At 49.9% G+C, this 19,342-nt stretch overlaps 1 long non-coding RNA gene and 1 pseudogene across 2 annotated transcripts; one reads left to right on the top strand and one right to left on the bottom strand.

Moving 5' to 3' along the window:
• Positions 1-4,006: 4,006 nt before the first annotated feature.
• LOC129631464 (leukocyte immunoglobulin-like receptor subfamily A member 6) lies at positions 4,007-16,648 on the bottom strand (annotated as a pseudogene).
• LOC129631468 (uncharacterized) lies at positions 7,231-14,207 on the top strand. Of its 2 annotated transcripts, none has more exons than XR_008704043.1 (3): positions 7,231-7,722; positions 7,859-7,957; positions 13,312-14,207. It is a non-coding gene; the product is annotated as an uncharacterized LOC129631468 (long non-coding RNA). The 2 variants fall into 2 exon arrangements; XR_008704042.1 differs by having other exon boundaries at positions 13,282-14,207.
• Positions 16,649-19,342: the final 2,694 nt, after the last annotated feature.

Here is a 19,342-nt window from a genome sequence, read left to right as displayed (position 1 = left end):
CTGTCCCTTTTCTTCCTGCTTTGCGACCCCACGTGTGTCTGTGGCCTGGTGCTCTTGTGAGCTGAGCAGCAAGGTGGTCTCTGAGGTAGCGGCCTGGAGCCTGGGGACGTGGCGCAGCTGCACCCACCATCCTCCCGGGGAGGAGGGGCCTGGGCCCAAGGAGGGTCCTCTCAGTGCTGAACTGCGCCAGCTTATGGGAGGGGAGACAGGGAAACAGAACCTCCTCTGTTTATCCATTCAAAATAGTTCTCGGTTTTCTGTTCATCCGAGGTGTTGCAGCTCACTAGCTGAATTCTGCAGTTTGCATAAAGGTCATGAGGCGCAAATAATCCCGGTTTATCAGTGTTTCTGTGTGAGATGAGGGCTGGGACTTCCCCATCTGCCATCCTGCATAAAGCGCTGATTAAAGTTTCTGAAATGTGTCACACTGAGACCAGAAATGGAAAACAGAAATGATAGTTAACTCATGTGCATGCTAAGTCGCCCAGCCATGTCCGACTCTTTGTGACCCCACGGCCTGTAGCCTGCCACGCTCCTCTGTGCATGGGATTCTCCAGGCAGGAATACTGGAGGGGGTGGCCATGCCCTCCTCCAGGGGATCTTCCCGACCCAGGGATTGAACGCAAGTCTCTTGCGTCTCCTGTACTGGCAGGCGGGCTCTTCACCACTAGTGCCCCCTGGGGAGCCCTGATAGTCCACATACACAGGGAAAAGCGAGAAGGGTAAGCAGGTATCTGGCGCCCTTTTGGAATGAGAGAAACGGAGTGATGGTAGGCTGCACTCGGGCTCCCCAGGTGGCTCAGGGGTAAGGAATCTGCCTGCCAGCGCAGGAGGTGCAGAGACTCTCGTCCCATCCCTGGGTGGGGAAGATCCCCTGGAGAAGGACATGGCAGCCCACCTCAGTATTCTTGCCTGGAGAATCCATGGGCAGAGGAGCCTGGCGGGCTACTGTCTGTGGAGTCACAAAGAGTTGGACACGACTGAGCACGTGTGCATGTGCGCGCACCCACACACACACACACACACACACACACACGAAGAGACTGCAGACCCAGACAACACGCCTGCCCACTCTGCAGACCGGATGCCCCCTCCCTCGGTTCTGCAGTTTGTGTGTGCATCTTCAGGGCTTTGTAAATGGAGTACCACGTCATCTGCATACAGGGACAGTTTTGCCTCCTTCCTGCCCCAAGTTGAATCCTTTTTTTTTTCTTGCCTGATTGCTATGACTAGGACTTCCAGTGGTGTGTTGAACACAAATGGTGAGAGTGGGCGTCCTTACCTTGTCCCAGAGCTCTAGAAAGGCTTTCCGCTTGTTACCTTTGAGTACTGTGTTGACTGTGTGCTTGTCATAAATCGGTTTTATTACGTTGAGATGTCTTCCCTTTGTACTCACTTTGGCGAGACTTTTTATGATGAATGGATGTTGAATTTTATCAGTGCTTTCTCTGAACCTATCAAGACGAGCATGTTGATTTGTCTTTTCTCTTGTTGATGTGGCGATTCACTTTGATTGATTTGCACATGTTGAATTATCCTTGTGACCCTGGTATGAATCCAAGTTGATCATGGCGTGTGATTCTTTTTGTGTGTTGTTGAATTCGGTTAGCTAATATTTTGTTGCACGTTTTGCATGTATGTTCATAGAGCACTTTGTTCTGTAAGTTTTCTTTTTTGGTTGTGTCTTTGTGTGGTTTAGATACCGGGGTGACAGTGGCTCATAGAAAGACTCTGGGAGCGTTTCGTCCTCTTCAGTCTCCTGGGAGAGTGTGAAAAGGGTCATATAAGTTCCTCTTTGTCAGTTTGGTAGAAGTCCTCCATGAAGCCATCCAGTTCTGGCCTCTGGTTTGCATGGAGTTTTCACTGGTGTTATTACAGATTCTGTGTAGCTTCCAGTGGCCGGTCTGTTCAGGCTGTCTGGGTCTTCTTGCCTGCATTCTGGCGGGCTGTGTGTCTCTAGAGACTCGTGTGCGTGTCTTCCAGTTTTGCTGTCGGATGGCTCAGCACACAGTGCTTCTTAGTACTCTCTTATAAACTTTTGTATCTCTGAGGTATCAATTTTAAAAATTAATTATTAATTAATTTTGGCTGTGCTGGACTTCCCTGGTGGCTCAGATGGTAAAGAATCTGCCTGCAATGCAGGAAACCTGGGTTTCATCCCTGGGTGGGGAAGATCCCGTGGAGGAGGGCAATGCAACCCACTCCAGTATTCTCACCTGGAGAATCTCACGGACACAGGAGTCTGGTGGGCTACAGTCCATGCGGTCCCAAAGAGTCCGACACGCCTGAGGGACAGACAGTGTTGGGTCTTCCTCGCTGCCCAGGGGCTTTCCTCCCGTTGAGCTGAGCTCAGGAAGCTTTTCTCTTCGCTGCGGTGCCTAGGCTCCTCGCTTTGATGGCATGTCTTGTCGCAGGGCAGGGCTCTGGGCCCGTGGGCTCAGCATTTGCGGCCCGCGCGGGATCTTCTCGAAGCAGGGATGGAACCCGCATCCCCTGCGTTGGCGGCTGGATTCTTATACGCCAAGCCACCAGGGAAACCCGGTAGCAGCTCTTGTTCCTCCTGTCTCATTTCTTATTTTATGTATTTGAGTCCCACGTTGTTGCCTTTTGAATTTGATGTGATGGACTGGACTCCTACAGTCGTATTTCACTTATTCACCATCATGCTTGAAAACTGATCTGTGTTCCTGTAGCAGTCCAGCTTTGTGCATTTTTTGTATAAAATTCTGTCGCATATATATATATACACCAAACCATTCATTTTGGTGAAAGTGATTTCTGTAACTTTTCCTACTGTGAACAACCCACGTGTCCTTTTTCTGCTTGTACACGTGTGGCCGTGCACGCATCTTCCTCTGGGTTATACAACTGTGGGCCAGCGCTGTGTCTCTGCCCTTTAACTGAGAGTTGCTGTCGACTCTCCAGATTGACCGGGCTGATGAGTACCCCTGCCCGTGATGTGCTGGGATTCCTCAGAGTCAGCCTTGTCTCGTCCATCGTTTTCTCTTTCCCTCTCTTACAGATGAACTAGGAGGTGGACATCTCATTTCAGGGAACCTGGGGCATAAAACTGAGGTGCAGACGATCCTATGTGATTGTAATGAGAAGACACATCTGGACACGTGGGGCCATCGGTGGGGGCTGGCTGGACCAGACTCGCCCTGTGGGAAAGTCCGCCTGCTCCTTCCTTCCCACCCAGCCTTCAGCGTGTTCACCCGGGCTCCTTGAGGTTGGCCACGGAGCGCGTTTGTCCCAAAGGAGACACAGAGTTCACACTGGGCTCTTTAAGCATTTATTGCCTGCTGATTTTGTCTGTGCCGGGGCTGTGTTGCTGCGGGGGTGTGTCTGGTTGTGTGAGCGGGGGTGCTCCCTCGCTGCGGTCTCCAGACGCTGGGCGTCTGCAGCACTGGCCTGTCTGCGGCACGTGGGCTCCAGGACGTGCCAGCCTCAGTCACTGCGGCTCACAGACTCACTTGCTCCTTGGCGCGTGGGGTCCCCCAGGATCACAGATTGAACCCGTGTCTCCTGCATTGGCTGGCAGACTCTTCACCACCAGGGAAACCCCATATCGGGGCTCTTTACACAACGATATATTCCTGAGCTCATTGACCAGCGTAGCCCTGACTGTCACTTCAAACGCCAGGGTGTCCCTTCACACTGACAGTGTTTCTGGAGAAACTACACCGGTGTCCTCTGATGAGGAGGAGGGGCGTGAGGGGTCCAGAGGGGGCTCAGGGAAGAGTTTAGGATCCAACTGGTCCAAACAGGGCCCCACTTTAACCCATACATTCAATTACTTAAACGACATTGTGTTTCTGAGAAGGGATGGAGGTCATTGTGCACACCAGAGAAGGCGGGTATGAACAATGAGGCTCACGTCCTCCATGAGAGTGGACAGAGCCTGCGGGCGTGCAGGGTGAGGACCCGCCCCTGCCATGTAGGACGCGCCTCGGGCCGGGAGTGAGAGGAGACAGGGCGTCCTCCCTGGGAGGGAGGGCGCCCCCGTGAGCAGAGGCTGAGCCCCCCGGGGCACCGGGGCCTCTTCCTGCCCCCCGCGGCGCGTCTCTTCCCCAGGGGTCTCTGCAGACAGCGCACCAAGCATGCGTGGCAAAGGCTCTTCCCGAAGCTTCTGGGCTGGAAGCTGGCGTCCCGGGCTCCGGTGCTCTGGGCGGTGTGGAGCCCCCGTGCTCAGCTCCGGGCCGCGTCTCGGGCTCCTCTGCAGTCGTGCCGAGCCTGGCAGAGAAGGATCCCGAGGAGCAGCAGGACAGAGGCCGCGAGGCCCATCCGAGTGAGATTCTGCACCGTGTAGTCTGGGGTGAGGGCGCACAGGTCAGAGCCGGCCCCTTCACCAGGAAGCGGGGTGTGCGCCCAGGGCACCGGTTCCTGGGAGAGGACCTGGCCCTGGAGCCCAGCCCCTGACGGGGACGCTGTCCTTGTTCCTACTCGTGGGTCTGACTGCGGTGATGGGGAAGGGTGTCAGGGGGCCTGAGGGTCCTGAAGGGAGGCTGTGGGTGGTCCATGTCCTCCTTGGGAGCCTCCCGGGGCCTCTCTTACTGTCTCAGACGTTCCTGCTCAGGACCCTGAGCTGCCAGAGCTCAGACAGCACAGGGTGGGGCCCACCCCTTAGCTTGGTCGGCTGGGTCCCGGGGTGGGGGCCGCCCCTGAGCGGTGTCTGCGGGGTCCTGGGGTGGGAGCCGCCCCTCAGCGGTGGTCTGCGACGTCCCACGGACCCACCACCACCCCCTACAGACGCTCGCTCAGTCCTCTGCGTCTGCCGTCTTGACTCTGCCTGGGGGAGGGGGCGATCCCTGGAGCCTCCGGAAGTATGATGGGGTGGGGGCGGGTCTGCGCCTCCGCAGACTGACCCCCAATCCAGCAGCCTCAGGCCCCTGCAGCCTGTGGCTCCGGCGCCATCTCCACCCGACTCTCCACCAGCCCTTGACGATCTGAGGGGCCTTATCCTCCCAGAGAATTTCAAAGCGCCCTGGGGTGGGCTGTCTCCCCTGAGCACAGAGCCACGAGACTCGCCAGGTTCGGGTCTGGGTCTGTGGCTGGGAGAATGGGGCCCTGGGAATAAGCCCAGGAGGGGGTGGACTGGGTCAACCCGGGGTCCCCACCAGAGCCCCCTCTGCCCTGCACGGTCCTGTGGGCTCCTCTAGACCCTTGCACTATCCACCTGCCCCTCAGGGACCCCAGTGCGGGAGGCAGGGGCGGGGGTCAGGCTCTGAGGCCCCTCCCTCAGGGGGCCCCTCCGTCAGCGCCCCCTCCTCCACCACCACCCTGCGCTCCCGGGGCAGAGCCCCGAGCTGCTGAGTGAGACGGACAGACCAGGGCCTCACCTAAGACCACGAGCGCCAGGGGCTCACTGGGCTGTGACAGCAGGTAGGGGTCTGTGCTGAGTGAGCGGTAGCACCTGTAGGTGCCCCCGTGGGCTGAGGTCACAGGGCTCAAGGAGAACTCGGCCTGGTACCGCCCGTCTTGGTCCTGGGAGTGCAGATGCAGGGGGCGATGGGCTTCCCCCTCTTTGGACAGAAGGAAGGTGTCCGTCCGTTTTCCTGACTGACAGCAGGGTCACGGTCTCCCCCGGGGCCACCGAGGGGCCTGGCCGCACCGAGAGGGAGGGTCTGTCTCTGAGCCGTCCTGCAGAGAGGAAGGGGGTGTGGGCGCCAGCCCGGGTTCTGAGTGAGACTCCGTGGGCCTCTCTGGCCCCTCAGCGCTGTCTCTGTTTCTCAAAGTCTCTCCCCTCCCCGACCCCGTTTCTCTGTCCCTCCCTGGGACCCCTCCCCCTGGTCCCAGCATCACCCCTGAGGCTCCCCGGTGGAGCCTGTGCAGAGTCTGGTCCCCAGCTGACCCGCTGGCTCCTCACCTGCCACCAGCAGCTCCAGGGGCTCGCTGGGGGCCGACCACTTGGAGGAGAGGCCGTGTCCACCGTAGCATCTGTACCGGCCCCCGTGGACGGTGCCAACTGGGCCCAGGGGGAAGTCAGCCTGAGAGAGCCCCTCCTGGGGCCTCCGGGCATGGCGCTGGGGGAGGTCCTGTTCCCCCTCCTTGGACAGAGCGAATCTGGTGTAGCTGATGTCAAAGGGACACACTGGAGGGTCAGGTTCTGTCCAGAGATGACAACAGGGCCCTGCGGGGTCAGGAGGGAGGGCTTCACAGAGAGCCCTGGGGAGAGACACGTTCTGGCTTGTAGGGACCGCTTCCCTCATAGACCCCCCTCCCCCGGCCCGGCCCCAGGCCTTGCCGTGTCTCAGTCTGTGTGTCTGTCCTGTGAGCCCCATGCTTCTCTCCCCACCCTCTCACAGGGGCTCCCCTTGGGAGCAGAGACCCCAGTACGTTGTCTTGTCTGAACAAATGTATGCGGTCAGGACGGGACTTCCTCACCTGGGACCAGGAGCTCAAGGGGGTCGCTGGGGGCCGACCACACCCGAGGGGTGTCCCTGTTAAAGCCGTAGCATCTGAACGTCCACCCGTGCCTGGGGGTCATGGGGCCCACGGGGAACAGGGCCTGGGTCTGCCTGTCGGGGGTTTGCTGTCCATCCAGGGTCCGAGGGGACTTGTCTTCTCTTTCCTTGGTCAGAAGGAATCTGTTAAATCCCTGACGGGAGGCACACTGCAGGGTCACGTTCCCTCCCGAGGTCACCTGCTGGGGGCTGGCGTGAGGCACTCCGCTCATGGCAAAGGTCATGAGGAAGGAGGCTTGACATACGCAAAGGCGGGATCGAGCCTCAGGAGTCCCCCTGAAAATCCTCAAGCATCTACCCCCATAACCAGAGCCTGCCTACCTTACTACTTTGTGCTCTCACCTACACCTCTGGCTTTATGGGGGGCTGTCCCCCACCACCTCTTTCGGAGAAGGAGTTAACTTAGAGCTCCAGTTAATAATAATTCCTGGGCATGATAGGAGTGTTTTAACCTACAGACTCCTCTGAAGGTTCTCTAGCCTGCCTGACAGGCTTGTCCGGCCACATGTGATTGCTCACAGCCTCCCAACCGTGAGAGGCACGAGATGCTTTAAACCTTCTAAAAACAGGTTCCTTAGAAAAGTTAGAAAATTATTAGTATAAGTATAATGGGCTGATTAGAAATCATATTGGTGAAGGGTTTTTCATTTGTTGAGCTGATGTTTACTGCTAAGTCTCCATATCCCCTGCCCTTACACACATTAATGAATATATAGAAGAAATAAGTATTAACGTTTGATATAAATCACGTTAGATCTTAGGCTAAGTAAATTCTTTCCTTAACTAAAACCCACTACACCCTCACCCTATAGGAATGTAACTTTATTTGGGTGGCGTCTGTTTTAAGAATAATCACCCCTGGAGAAATAAGTGTCCTGGTTGACTGACCGCTGTCACAAGGAGAGGGTCGTAAATTGTCAGCAGGCCCCCTGGCCAGAAGATGATGTAACACCCCTAAGACCTCTGTATACATTTGTATGAAGCACCTGACTTTGATAAAAGTCAGGACTGCTGACCCCGCGTGACTTTTGCATAACATCTCAGTGTATAAAAGTAGACCATGGAAAATAAAGAATGGGGATCAGTTCCTCGAAAGACTGGTCTCCCCATGTCTCTCTCTCTCTCACTCTGGTTGAGTCTCCATCTGGAGCGTGGAACCCACCATGCTTACTAATTATGTCTGGGCTTCTAAGATCCGACCGGGGAGGCCTCAGTGTCTCCTCTCCTTCGGGAGAACGGAAGGACGCCTGCAGCCTACGTAAGTGGTGCAAACTTCTTGTCTTGAAGTTTTATTGGTCCCCCGCGTAAACCAAGCTACTCAGCCTCTTTTCTCCACTGAATTTTCCTACTGAGCTATCCTTATTCTTTTCCTTAATTAACGTTTAATTAAGCAGTTGTTTCCTGACCCTCGCCTATGCCGTCTCTCCTTCGAATACCCTGGATCAGCTGGGGCTGGACCCCGGCAGGTGGCGCCCGAGACAGGATATTCCAAGGTAAGCTCCCTGCAATTAGGGTCATCAGCTCTATTGCTCCCCCGTTCTCGGAACAACTGGGTCATCAGCCCTCTTGTTCCCCCATGGAGCAGTTTGGGTCATCAGCTCTACTGCTTCTCCCTCGGAACAGTTTTGGGTCATCAGCCTGCTGTTCCCCCCCCCCCTCCGGAACAATCTGGGTCATCAGCCCTATTGTTCTTCCAGTGTTCGGGACGGCTAGGACCCCACTCAAGGGTGCCGCGGACCCCCCTGTAGGATTGACAGGGCGAGAGGAGTGGGAAGTGTTGAAAGTGTTGAAGAGTTAGAGAGAAAAAACGGTTTCTAAAAAGGCTGACAAGAAAGGCCTGATCTTTTGATAGCTAAAAGCAAAATCTATTACACTTAATTTTCTGACATGGGTAACACTGAAACTAAGAATGGCAACTCTTTATACAAGTAATCTTGAAACTGTTAAAGAGGCTACTGTTAATTTAGATACTTGGGTGAAGGTTAAAAAAAAAAAAACAACTAAAAACTTATCCTATAAATATGATTAAAAATGTTCTGAACCCTCGTCATGAGGCTGTGGGATAACCTATGGGAGAGGCTATAGCGGTGGATGGTAGTGGGTCTCCACCTTCTGCGCAGATCATATTTTCTGCCATTGATGAGGAAAAGGAAGGAGACTGTGCTCTACCTCCCGAGGAGTGAGAGGGCTTACAGGACGCTGCGGCCGGGCGCCCTGGCGAGCCCCCTCTCCCTTTACACAAACCTTTAAAAATTTATCCAACAATTTCTGATTTAAGGCAACTACTCCACCTCCGCTTGCACCTCCCAGGGCCTAAGAATTCCCCAGTTTACATCCAAAGCCTCCCAGAGCATTGCCTAGGGTTGAACAAGATTAAAAGTTTTCTTTTAAACAAAGGAGCTTTTAAAGAATACACAATATACAGAGCCTGCTCCTTGCAAAAAAAACCCCCTCAGGGGGGCCTCACCCAAGCAAAAAAAAAAAAAAAAAAAAAAAAGAGAAAAAGAAAAAAGTGAAAAAGAAAAAAGGAAAGAAAATAGAGAAAGATCTAAAGATAAAAAAAGAACTAAAGAGTGAAAAGGAGAGAGGAACGGAGAAATAAGGAATCAGGGAATGCAGCAAGATAGAAAAAGGAAAAAAGGAAGTTAGAAAAAGAGATACAGAGAGAAAGAGAGGGGGAGAGAGAGAAAGTAAGAAGGAAGAAGGGAGAATGAAAGAGGGAAACAAGAAGGAAATGATAGAAAGTAAAAGAGAAGAGAAGAGGAAGGAAAAAAGATAGAGTGAGGGAAAGAAAACTTGAGAAAGATTTAGAGAAGAAGGAAAAAAAAAATCAGCAGAGGAGAGAGGAGAGGACTTACAGGACACTGTGGCCAGACGCCCTGGCGAGCTACCTCCCCCTCTGCGCAAACTTTAAAAAAACTTATCCACCACTTTCTGATTTGGGGCGATAGCCGCCGCCTCCGTTTGCGCCTTCCAGGGCCCAAGAGTTCCCCACTTTGCCCCCAAAGCCTCTCAAAGTGTTGCCTAAGCCTGAAAAAGATAAACAGTTTTTTAAACAGTGGAGCTTTTAAAACAGACTGCATGCTCAATATGCAAAGGTGCTCCTTGGAGAAAACCCCCTCAGGGGGGTCTCACCCAGGCTAAGAGGAAAGCAGAACGGTAAGGGGATTTAGCAACAATATTAACCCCTGACAAGCCGGTTACTCCAATTCCAATGGGAGTGGCTGGCCCCCTACCTGAGGGCATTGTAGGACTTGTGCTAGGGCGTAGCTCGCTTTCTTTTCAAAAAATTTTGGTGGTGCACGGTGTAGTCGATTCTGATTATATTGGAGAAATTGAAGTTTTGACCTCACCGCCTACTAAAACTGTGCAAATTAATAAAGGTCAAAGAGTAACACAGTTTTTGCTTTTTACCTTAGTATCAGACAGGAAAAAAACTTGACTTCTCAGGCTAGGAGCCACAGAGTATTTGGATTTAGTGATCTAGCTTTTTGGGTGCAGGAAATTACAGCTCCAAGGCCTTTAAAAGATCTTTTAATTCAAGAAAATAAAATGTCAGGGCTATTAGACACAAGAACAGACGTCTCTTAACATTGCTGGGAAAAACTGGCCCAGTTCCTGGCCCACGTATACTATTGAAAATGAGTTGGTGAGATTAGAGAAAGTGGTATGCAGGGTGGGAATGCTGTAGAAAAAAAGGTGAGGGAGAGTTTAAAACCTTGAAGAGTAGTGAGTTCCCCATTGCTGGAAGTATTCAAGCAAAGATTAGATGGTTGCTTGTCATCTGGAAAGCTATCGACCAGATTTAGGTTGCAAAATGATGACTGGAAGAGCTTGTGGGGATGTTGTACAGCACCTCTTTGCTTGCTTCTCATGTTTAAGTCTGCCAAAAGTTTTAAAAACTGCCCCTTTGAAGCGGAGAGATTGTTTACTAACTTTAAATGATTTCCAAAAATTATTAGGGGACATTAATTGGATACGCCCACATTCAAAACTGACTACTGCAGATTTAAAGCCTTTGTTTGATTGCTTAAAAGGCGATCCTAATTCCAGTTCTAAGAGAAAGTTGACTAAGACGACAGACGGCTCTTATTAAAGTAGATGAGACCTTAAATGATCAGTTAATTAGGATTAATATTACCAAAAGATGAGATTAAATTATTCTTGCCACAAAACACACACCTACAGGGTGCTTGTGACAAAAAGGCCCGTTGGTTCCATCTACCAGTGACCCCAAGAAAAATAGTTTTATCTTATCCCAGCTTGGTTGCACAATTAATTATAAAAGGAGGAAAAAAGAAGTGTGGAACTTTTTAGAAAAGAAGTAGCAAATATAGTAATTCCATTCAATAAGGATCAACTGCAAGTCTTTTACAAGATAGTGATCATTGGCAAGTTGCCCTGATAGATTTCAGGGGTCAAATTTTGTTTCATTTGCCCTCAAGCCCCCATAGTAGTTAAAAGTTCAAAAATGTTAGATTGGCAGTTTAAAGATACCTGTGAAACTTTCCAACCCTATGTAGTTCCTACGCTCCCCTTTACCCTATGGGGGAGGGACGTGCTGTCTCAAATAGGAGATACTCAGAGAAGGGTTTTCTCAATTTCTTAGTTATCAACAGGCGGTACAATTAACAATACTATATATATTATTATTATAAATACATAATATAAATATATTTGCCTAATTACAGTTTGCCTAATTAGATATGGGTACAAATAAAATATAATAAAGGTATACTTAATTCTATTTGTAGATCTATACTTAATTAATTTGTATATAATTAATATGTATACTATATATGCATATTATATATATACTATATAATTAAATGTATATTGCAGTAATATAATGTGTGTGTGGCTGATATTAATTGGTATGGATTGATGTACTGTGATATATGTTCTATATACTGTATAATTATATTATATATGTGTGACATATATTATTGCAGTACATTGGTTTGTGTTGGTTGGTATTAGCTGTGTACGTATTGTATTGCTTTAATATATATTAATTAATAATTATAAAGATTAATTCAAGTATATTGATTTTTATATATTATATGTCAATAAGTTTATACTTGTTGCCATATATAAATACATATATAAATACATTTTGCATTTAGGCATATCTGTATACCAAAATGAGATAAGGAGTTTATACATTTGTTATTTAAATTTATACAGAGACCTAAACTAAACATTAGACCTAAATTAACATATCCCTAAATTTATGTTGTTAAAATGTAAATTTTAAAAATTTAAAAAATTAAATTGACAACTGCTTGACAATTCCTTTACCATGAAACCCCCATAGGTGTAATTGGGGTAGCCAGACAAAAAATTGGTTTTATGGCAAAACGGCCCCCTAGAGTGGGTCCATCTTCCCGCTCAAACTAAAAAAGTAGCGGCTTCTTATCCAGGATTGATAGCTACTTTGATATTAAAAGAAAAAAGCGGAACATTAAATTATTTGGTAAAGAGACATCAGAAATTGTAATTCCATATAATAAGAAACAACTTGATGCTCTTCTAATGCTTGAAAATTGGCAGATTGCTATAGGAAACTATTTTGGTCAAATTTTTGCATCATTTACCTTCACATGTTTTGTTGAATTTTATATCCAGACATCCAGTTATTTTTCCTGTCAGATGTAAACAATCTCCTATTCCAAATGCTCAGATAATTTTTACTGACGGGTTAGCAAATGGTAAAGCCTCCATAGTTACTAAAAATCACCAAAAGGTTTTAAAAACACGGGAAACTTCAGGTCAAAGAGCTGAAATAACAACAGTCATAGAGGCTTTTGCTATGTTTGCAGATGAAAAATTTAACTTTTATTCTGATTCTCAGTATATTGTCAGGTTGTTTCCACATATTGAAACTGTGGTTTTGCTGAAAATAAAACTACCATATTTCATTTGTTAAGTAAATTACAGCAACAAATTTGGAAAAGGAATAAAATATTTTTCATTGGACACATTCGGGCTCATTCCGGATTGCCCGGCCCTTTAAATGCCTTTAATGATTTGGCTGACTTGTTAACCAGAAATACAGTGGCTACTGTGATTGAGGAGGCCAGAGCCTCTCACTCACTTCATCATCAATACGCTACTGCCTTAAGATATCAATTCCAAATTCCTAGAGAGACTGCTCGAGAGATTGTGCGTTCTTGCCTACACTGCCCCACTGTTTATAATAGTCTACCTATGGGAGTTAATCCTCGCGGTCTCAAACCTAACGTACTCTGGCAAATGGATGTTAACTCATGTCTCTTCATTTGGAAAACTGTCTTTTGTTAATGTAACTGTAGATACCTTTTCTCACGTTATTATTGCAACTGCTCGTACAGGGGAAGTAGTTAAAGATGTGATACAACATCTCTTTACTTGTTTTTCATATTTGGGCCTGCCAAAAGCTCTGAAAACTGACAACGCTCCTGCTTACACTTCTAAGTCTTTTCAGGAATTTTGTATAAAGTTTCAAATTAAACATAATACTGTCATCCCTTATAATCCCCAGGGACAGGCCATTGTTGAAAGACCGCATCAAACATTAAAAATCCAAATTCAAAAACTAAAAGAAGGGGAGTTTAAGTATAGCTCTCCCCATCAAATCTCCCCATCAAACATGCTCTTTTCGTAATAAATATTCTAAATACTGATCTGGCTGGAACTACTGCAATGCTTCGTCATTGGTGCCTAGAGCAATTAAATGCAAAACCATTAGTCAAATGGAAGGACCTCCTCTCAGGACAATGGAAGGGTCCTGACCCATTATTAACTAGCGGTCGAGGATGTGCTTGTATTTTTCCAGAGGACGCAGATTCACCAATTTGGGTTCCAGACAGGCCAGGTTCGAGGCACGTGCTCGCTCGCCCCGCCCACCAGGCAGCTCTCGCCTCCGCGCCTCCAGCCTCGCCCTGCACCCTCCTCGCTGCACCCCACGACCTAGAGCAAAGAAGTTTGTGCAGCGAGTGAGGGCCAGAGAGGAGAGCGCACCCGCAAAGTGCCGTCCAGACCAGCGCGGCGCCCGCCAGCAGGGGAGACAAGATAAACATCGAGATCCCAGCGAGACTGACAGGGCTGCTGCAGCGTGAACTCCAACCAAAAAATAATTCTATTTATTCTGTTTTAGCTTGTCTACCCTTGCCTTATGTTTTCCTTTTTACTAATGACTCCAACAAACTTAATGTATTCATGAGTTATTCAGGTGGACCTAACGTGGTAACTTGTGAACAATGTATGCTTTCATCTTGTTTAAACCCTCAATGTAATGTTTGCTCCTTTGTGGTGTTACATTGCCCATCCTATCTTATGGTGCCTATATGATAGCTATGGTCTTGCTGTGTTACAACAACTGCAGGATTTAATGCGATCGCGATGGTTTGTGGGCTTACTTATTTTAGGAATATCAGCTTTAATAGCAGCAATTAGTTCTGTTACTGCGGCAGCAATATCATTGACTCAACAAGTGCATACTGCCCAATATGTTGATACCATGTCTAAAAATGTTTCTTTAACTCTAGCGACTCAGGAAGCTATAGATAGGAAATTAGAGATGAGAGTAGACGCCTTAGAAGAAGCAATTATGCATATTGGGACTGAGTTACAGGCTTTAAAGGTGAAGATGGCTTTGACATGCCACACTGATTACAGGTGGATATGCGTGACATCTTTGAAGGTAAACGAGACAGATTATGAATGGGAAAAGATTAAAAATCATATCTCAGGTGTTTGGAATAGTTCTGATATTGGCCTGGACTTAGGGAAACTTCATAATCAAATACAGACCTTGGAACACTGTTGACTGGATTTTACCGCCGCTGGAGCAGCTAATGACTTTTTTCACACCTTCTCTAACTTTATTTCTGGAAAAAATATTCTGTCTAATATCCCTAGTTATGATGTCGTTGGTGCTCAAATCCTACTTCTCATAAACATTCTTCCTTGTATTGTCAGGATTCTTCGGCAGAGCATTTGGAAGCTCGGGACTGAGCTGCATCTGGCTGTTTTAAGAAATAAAAAAGGGGGAGATGTTGGGGGCCGGCGTGAGGCACTCCGCCCATGGCAAAGGTCATGAGGAAGGAGGCTTGACATACGCAAAGGCGGGATCGAGCCTCAGGAGTCCCCCTGAAAATCTTCAAGCATCTACCCCCATAACCAGAGCCTGCCTACCTTACTACTTTGTGCTCTCACCTACACCTCTGGCTTTATGGGGGGCTGTCCCCCACCACCTCTTTCGGAGAAGGAGTTAACTTAGAGCTCCAGTTAATAATAATTCCTGGGCATGATAGGAGTGTTTTAACCTACAGACTCCTCTGAAGGTTCTCTAGCCTGCCTGACAGGCTTGTCCGGCCACATGTGATTGCTCACAGCCTCCCAACCGTGAGAGGCACGAGATGCTTTAAACCTTCTAAAAACAGGTTCCTTAGAAAAGTTAGAAAATTATTAGTATAAGTATAATGGGCTGATTAGAAATCATATTGGTGAAGGGTTTTTCATTTGTTGAGCTGATGTTTACTGCTAAGTCTCCATATCCCCTGCCCTTACACACATTAATGAATATATAGAAGAAATAAGTATTAACGTTTGATATAAATCACGTTAGACCTTAGGCTAAGTAAATTCTTTCCTTAACTAAAACCCACGACACCCTCACCCTATAGGAATGTAACTTTATTTGGGTGGCGTCTGTTTTAAGAATAATCACCCCTGGAGAAATAAGTGTCCTGGTTGACTGACCGCTGTCACAAGGAGAGGGTCGTAAATTGTCAGCAGGCCCCCTGGCCAGAAGATGATGTAACACCCCTAAGACCTCTGTATACATTTGTATGAAGCACCTGACTTTGATAAAAGTCAGGACTGCTGACCCCGCGTGACTTTTGCATAACATCTCAGTGTAAAAAAGTAGACCATGGAAAATAAAGAATGGGGATCAGTTCCTCGAAAGACTGGTCTCCCCATGTCTCTCTCTCTCTCACTCTGGTTGAGTCTCCATCTGGAGCGCGGAACCCACCATGCTTACTAATTATGCCTGGGCTTCTAAGATCCGACCGGGGAGGCCTCAGTGTCTCCTCTCCTTCGGGAGAACGGAAGGACGCCTGCGGCCTACGTAAGTGGTGCAAACTTCTTGTCTTGAAGTTTTATTGGTCCCCCGCGTAAACCAAGCTACTCAGCCTCTTTTCTCCACTGAATTTTCCTACTGAGCTATCCTTATTCTTTTCCTTAATTAACGTTTAATTAAGCAGTTGTTTCCTGACCCTCGCCTATGCCGTCTCTCCTTCGAATACCCTGGATCAGCTGGGGCTGGACCCCGGCAGTCACCACAGGGCTCTGCAGGGCTGAGAGGCTGGGTTTGACGTAGCGTCCTAGGAGAGGAGGAGGTAGCTGGTTCCGTGGGGCCCCCACCCTGCCCTCCCCTCCCCAGGACTGGGCTGTGAGAGGGACACCCCCTGAGAGCAGACCCCCTCCCGAGGGCAGAGCCCAAGGCCCCCAAGTGTCCCTCACGTGTCACCACCAGCTCCAGGGGGTCACTGCGCTCTGACCAGCCAGTGCGGGTTCCATAGTAGCAGTCAGCTCCCTGCGTGGTCCTGTCCCATGTATTGGATGGAGAACCTGGCATTGTCCCCGACCCGGGGGTTTCTGTCTGTCCCAGAAAACGGGGATTTCCTCTTTATCCAGATGGAACTCCTGGGCCCCCAAGGGCCCCTGACACCAGATGATCATGGGGCTCCCCCAGGGGACCACAGAGCCTGGCTCAGCCCAGATGGTGGATTTGGGGAGGGTCCCTGGAAGGAAATCAGAGGTGGGCTCACCAGGCGTCCCCCCCATGCCCCGGCTCTCAACCCAGACCTCCCAGACTGCCTGTCCGTAAGCCCCGAGCTGCCTTCCCCCTGCCCATAGCCTGGGGGTGACCTTGTCCCCATGAGAGGAGGGAGCTGGGCCCTGGGACAGGCTCACTGGCCTGCACCTGGGTCCTCAGGGCCACACTCAGTCCTGGAAGAGAGTGCCCTGTGAGAGGTGTGCCCTCAGCTCTGAGCAGTGCCTCTCCACCTAGGGAGCCTCCTGGGCCCTGGGGTCCCCCGACACAGCAGGCTGGCTGGGGGGTCCCTCCAGACCACGGCTCTGCCTGCCCCTCTTATCTCACCAAGGCAGAGCAGGGCAGGGAGCGCAGGGGCCATGGCGTCTCCTCCCTGCGGTCCAGGCTGTGAGGATGAAGGAGACCTGGGTGTCCTCCGGACAGACAGACCACAGGGTGTGTCCTCTCTGAGGCTGGTGCTTCACATCACATCAGCAACGCCACAGGAAGGGGAACTACCTCTTCGTGAGAACCTAGCTCTCGTTCCTGTGAAAGTCCCAGTGTGTTCCCGAGACACCCATTTCAGGTGTGGGCAAGCAGGGCATGTCCTTCCTCCGAGAGCCTCACTTCGGGGTCTGTTTCCTCCTATGCCCGTACATCAGCAGGTCCCCGTGGGGTTCTCACCATGGATGGGTCACCAGGCCCTGGAGATGCTTCGGGGAGGATGCCAGCCCCTGCTCTCCGCAGGGCTCAATTCCCCAGAGACACACGTCAGTATCTCCCTGGGACTCAGTGGAGTCCGCGTGGCCGAGAGCCCAGAGGAGGCTTCAGGGAATAAGGAAGGAAACTAATTCCTCCCCTGCCCCAGAGTGTGGGTTTTCCCTGTCACAGCCCCCTTCAGGGGCGTCTCTCTTTATCACATCACTGTCAAGCCTCCCTTCCTGGGAACAAGCCCCTGGGTGCTTCCTGCCTCCTCAGGGCCCTGGTGTCCTTGGGCACAGTCTCCACCTGGTCTTGTCATCACCTGCAAGCTTTAGAGGGTATTGATTGGGGTCAAGGCTCTCACTCTGTTGGAGAACAGATGCTCCTGTAAACGTGTGCCCGCTGCTCATGTACCTGGGGCGGTGGTGCCCTTTCTCTGTGCCTGAGGTTCCTCCTCTGCCTGTTATCCCGACCCCAGCCCTCAGTGGGGCTGCAGGCTCTTGCTGCCGTCATCATGGTCAATTTCCAGACGAGGTGACGGCAGGAGAGGGTGGACGTGAAGGGCTGTGGGCTGAGACTGCACCGAATGGGTGAGTGTGGTGCCCACCCAGAGCCTCCTCTGCTCCTAACGCTGAGACGTGCTCTGGAGAGTGTTTCTGAAACACGTAGCCACAGACAAGGGCAGAAAGAAAGTTCCCCAAATGGAGGGGAACCACAGCAAAGCAGGAGAGGTAGGCCGTGTGGCCCCCAGCGGCGGGGATCATCTCAAGGTCAGAGGAAGGTTTCCACCCCTGTGGACACACAGAGGGAACCATCGTCACAGAAAAATAAAGGGAGGCAAGCATGTGGATTATTTTGTAGAAGAACAGGTGGTCACTGAAAAGAGTTGAAAATGTTCAACGTGAACAATACAGTAGATTCAACACGTTAAAAAGTCATGCAGTCAAGAAGACAGCTGAGCGGCCACGTATGAAGTGGGAGTATGGCACTGAGGAAATGGTCCAGAGTGCGGCACAGAGAGCAGACAGGGAGATTCAGGAGAGGCGGGCCTGTGCTGAGGGCCAGTGTGCTATCTGTCGTAAGTGTCAGACGGGAAGACGCTCACGACAGATGGCAACGGCTGAGGCAGCAAATAACGGAGCCTCCTTGACTGACGAGAACCGACCTGCGAAGGGCTGGGACTCATGCGTGTGCACGTGACACCCGAGGGCCACCCTGCTGGGCCCCTGACTGAGACTCGGCGCTCCTTACTTAGGGGCCCGGGCGGGATCACCGGCCAGGGGTCCAGACATGGCACATTTAGCTAAAGACCCTACACCCTGCAACGGAGAGCCTGTGTGCCCCAGCGACGTCAACAAATAGGTTAATTAACTACATGTGTTTAAAAATAAATGGAAGTAACATCTGAATCTTGACCTTTCATAGTAAACTGAGAAACAGAAGGTAAATTTTAAAAGTATTTGGTACTGAATTAAACAATTTGAAACAGTTAATTCTATTTTAAGTAAATTTCAACTAAAAAAAAGAAAAATCAAGGCGGACTGTACTGAGGCCCTAAAAAGGTCCTGAAACTACTTCCTGTGGAAAACGCAGATTATCAAGAGAATGACCAGCCCATTGGGAGGAGACTGCCCCCTACCAAAAGGGGGTGCTAAAGGATACTGGAGCCGTGCCGTCAGGGAATTAACCAGGAAGAGTTCCCCCTGAGTCGGAGTACTTGCAAGGGGCAGAAGTGAGAGCTTCATGCAGACCACATCCCCAGCTTCCAGGAGGTTCGGCACTGCCTCCTACTGTGGGCAGTGCCTCAGCTTCAACCCGCCAAGTCCTGAGAGAGGAGGCGGGCTCTGGGGGCATGGGGCCCTTAACCTTGACCAGCGTTTTCCTCTCCTAGTACTTGAGTCACACGCTGGATTCCAAATAGGAAGTGTTCTCAAGCAACTGGATAAAAAGAGAATGACTGTGAGAGAAGGCACTTTCAGAAGTGCAAGTTCTTAGATACTGACTGTTTTCACATGGAAAGGAATACTAAGAGATGGCAGAGAGACAGTGAGATGCAACAGAGAGGAACGCATGGCTGAAAATGAGCTCTGGAAAAGTACACAGACACACGCTTGACGCACAAACACACCCACACGTGTGCATGGAGAGAGCCGTGCACAACCCACACACGTGTATATGAGTACCCAGAGTTCAGGTGAAGCACCGTCAGAACTTTGCCTTTTCTGAAGGAGGAGGAGAATGCATACGTGTTCAGAAATAAAAATGTAAATACCTATTTTAAGCACAAGAGCAAGTGCCTAAAATCAGAAGTGGAATAACTCCAAATGTGCCTGGTGTAATTAAATGAAAGAAAACCTTTTCAGCTTTACTGAGG

The sequence above is a fragment of the Bubalus kerabau genome, chromosome 17 (genome assembly GCF_029407905.1).
Source record: "Bubalus kerabau isolate K-KA32 ecotype Philippines breed swamp buffalo chromosome 17, PCC_UOA_SB_1v2, whole genome shotgun sequence".
Lineage (NCBI taxonomy): Eukaryota > Metazoa > Chordata > Mammalia > Artiodactyla > Bovidae > Bubalus > Bubalus kerabau.
Note: the sequence above shows the minus strand (reverse complement) of the source record. Positions and strands in the feature narration are given on the sequence as shown.